Source organism: Pseudophryne corroboree, chromosome 4, assembly GCF_028390025.1.
Source record: "Pseudophryne corroboree isolate aPseCor3 chromosome 4, aPseCor3.hap2, whole genome shotgun sequence".
In the NCBI taxonomy this organism is placed as follows: domain Eukaryota; kingdom Metazoa; phylum Chordata; class Amphibia; order Anura; family Myobatrachidae; genus Pseudophryne; species Pseudophryne corroboree.
The window spans coordinates 384,418,710-384,422,066 of NC_086447.1; the positions used below are offsets into that span (position 1 = coordinate 384,418,710).

The 3,357-nt window shown below is 43.3% G+C and overlaps 2 pseudogenes; one reads left to right on the top strand and one right to left on the bottom strand.

Moving 5' to 3' along the window:
- Nucleotides 1-726: 726 nt before the first annotated feature.
- On the bottom strand, nt 727-845 carry LOC134912714 (5S ribosomal RNA; annotated as a pseudogene).
- Nucleotides 846-1,600: 755 nt separating this feature from the next.
- On the top strand, nt 1,601-1,719 carry LOC134912716 (5S ribosomal RNA; annotated as a pseudogene).
- Nucleotides 1,720-3,357: the final 1,638 nt, after the last annotated feature.

Here is a 3,357-nt window from a genome sequence, read left to right on the forward strand (position 1 = left end):
AAATTCCATCTCGGTTTCATTTCACCAGTAAGGCCATTCCTCGGCTGTACCAGAACGTTAAGAAAAACCTCATTCACTGCCTAAAAAATGCCATTGTAGCCAATGTCCACCTAACTACAGATATGTGGACAAGCAGTAGTGGGAAAACTAAAGATTATATGAGTGTGACAGCCCACTGGATGGTTGAATCATCTTTAGCAGCAGCAGCAGCAGCAGTACTATCTAGCAAACATTGTATATGTACAAGGAGAAAGGTATGACTCTTATTTGGGCGCACTCTTATTAAATTATCTAAGTGATAGTCGATAAGTGATGTGCCTAAAAATTGATAACGTAGTCTTTTAATTCTGCTCTTTAAAATACATGAGAACTCAACAAGACAAATTACACATAAGTAGCCATTGATATGTCTTATGGAAAGTATTTCTCCCAAAAATTTGTAAAATGTTCAGATCTTAATTATGCCTGGATAATTGCATATCGGAAGATAGCTACATCTTAAGCTGCTTCCGTCTGCCAAAGATCTGTACAAACTGTGTTTGTATTAATGCGGCCCTGAATAGGGTTAGGTTCGTGAGTGGAAGAGCCCACACACTAATTAACAATTCTAATAGTTTGCCACTAATGTAGATAAATAGATTGTGTCGAATAAAGGTTCAAGAGGTAGTAGGATTGAGTATAAGTGGTGATGCTGCTGTTGGTGTTGTTTCTATAGGGAAGGGAGTCTTCCTACTTCACCGGGTATTCCCTAGCAGTCGCCTGTCTAGGTACTGACCCAGCCCACCTCCGTTTAGCTTCCAAGATCGGACGAGATTGGGCGTGAACGTAGGGGTATGGTCGTAGAAATAACTGACCCTATACCACCAATGAGAGTGCACCGAAACAGAAGGATTGGTTCCTCCTCAAGAAAGAATAAGGGATGATAGGACTGTGTTGAGAAGAAATACCGCAGTAGGGTAGGTGTGAATATGCTGTCCATGTTAGACTGGCGAGATGTGTCCCCTAGGGGGACACGCTCACCAGAATCGTGGATGAGAGTTCACGGAAGGATGAAAAGCAAGAAAACGGTTAAGGGGTAGATGAGATAGTGGAATGAAAAATTGAATTGATTGTTGCAAGTTCCTTTCGGTCACCTATGTTTTTTTATTTACTGATGGATCCTAGTATCTGTGACAGATGACCAGGCAGGTACCAAGAGGAAGTGAACAAGCCCGTGACCGGGTGAAACGCGTTTTCCTAGTGGGCACCTTGCCTGTCTGACAGATGAATGGGTGATATTTAATGCCTTACTTATCTCATTGTGGGCACATAGGTGACCGAAAGGAACTTGCAACAATCAATTCAATTTTTCATTCCACTATCTCATCTACCCCTTAACCGTTTTCTTGCTTTTCTTCCTTCCGTGAACTCTCATCCACGATTCTGGTGAGCGTGTCCCCCTAGGGGACGCATCTCGCCAGTCTAACGTGGACAGCAGATTCACACCTACCCTACTGCGGTATTTCTTCTCAACACAGTCCTATCATCCCTTATTCTTTCTTGAGGAGGAACCAATCCTTCTGTTTCGGTGCACTCTCATTGGTGGTATAGGGTCAGTTATTTCTACGACCATACCCCTACGTTCACGCCCAATCTCGTCCGATCTTGGAAGCTAAACGGAGGTGGGCTGGGTCAGTACCTAGACAGGCGACTGCTAGGGAATACCCGGTGAAGTAGGAAGACTCCCTTCCCTATAGAAACAACACCAACAGCAGCATCACCACTTATACTCAATCCTACTACCTCTTGAACCTTTATTCGTCACAATCTATTTATCTACATTAGTGGCAAACTATTAGAATTGTTAATTAGTGTGTGGGCTCTTCCACTCACGAACCTAACCCTATTTAGGGCCGCATTAATACAAACACAGTTTGTACAGATCTTTGGCAGACGGAAGCAGCTTTAGATGTAGCTATCTTCTGATATGCAATTATCCAGGCATAATTAAGATCTGAACATTTTACAAATTTTTGGGAGAAATACTTTCCATAAGACATATTAATGGCTACTTATGTGTAATTTGTCTTGTTGAGTTCTCATGTATTTTAAAGAGCAGAATTAAAAGACTACGTTATCAATTTTTAGGCACATCACTTATCGACTATCACTTAGATAATTTAATAAGAGTGCGCCCAAACAAGAGTCATACTTTTCTCCTTGTACATATACAATTGCTTTTCTTCTTGTGACTCTGGGCGCACCGCCATACGGACAGATAGGAATTTCCAATAATTATTGTCCATTTCTGGCCCCTGTATGATTACGTGTGTACTTTGAATCTAGGTCGGTGCAGGATCCAAAACCCTTCTGTGGAAATATCTAGCAAACATTGCAAGCTCATTCAAAGGCAGGCTACTCTGTGTATCACTGGCTTTGCTAAGATGCATACCTCTGACAACCTCTTAGAGAAACTAAGGGATGTAATAGCGACATGGCTTAACCCACTTGGACTCTCCTCAGGATTTGTAATTTTGGATAATGACAATAATATTTTGAAAGAATTACAGCTGGGTAAATTCCATCACATCCCCTGTTTTTGCTCACACGATAAACCTGGTGGTTCAGATTTTTTTTTAAAAATGACAGGGGCGTGCAAGAGATGCTGTCTGTGGCCCAAAAGATTTTGGAGCATTTTTGGCATTCCACAACAGTATGCAGGAGATTGCAGCAGCTGCAAGAAAAGTTGAATCTGCCCTTCCATCAACTGAAGTAAGAGGTGGTGACAAGGTGGAACTCCACCCTTCATATGCTTCAGCGGATGGAGGAGCAGCAGAAAGCCATTCATATTTATACAACAAGCCATGACTTTGGGAGAGGAGGGGGTGATATGTACCTCAGTCCAGCACACTGAAAATTACTTTCTGTCTTGTGCAAGGTGCTCAAAACCTTCGAAGCCACCTGTGAAGTCAATTCTGACACTGCTAGCTTAAGCTAGGTGGTTCCCCTAATTAGGCTTTTGGAAAAATAACTGGAGAAATTAAAGGAGGAGATAAAACAAGGCGAATCTGCAAAATATGTCGGACTTGTAGATCAAGCCCTTTTTTTTGCTAAGCGAGGAGGGTGGTCTTCAGTTTGCCGGCTGTCGGGATCCCGGCGCACAGTATACTGGTGCCGGAATCCCGACAGCCGGCATACCGACAGTTTATCTTCCTCTTGGGGGTCCACAAGGGGCTCATTTGCGCTCACCATGCTGTCGGTATGCCGGCGGTCGAGATTCCGGCGCCAATATGCTGGTCGCCGGGAGCCCAGCCGCCGGCATACAATACTACACCCAGCGAAGATACAAGGGATGACAATATCTTGAAATTGGATCAC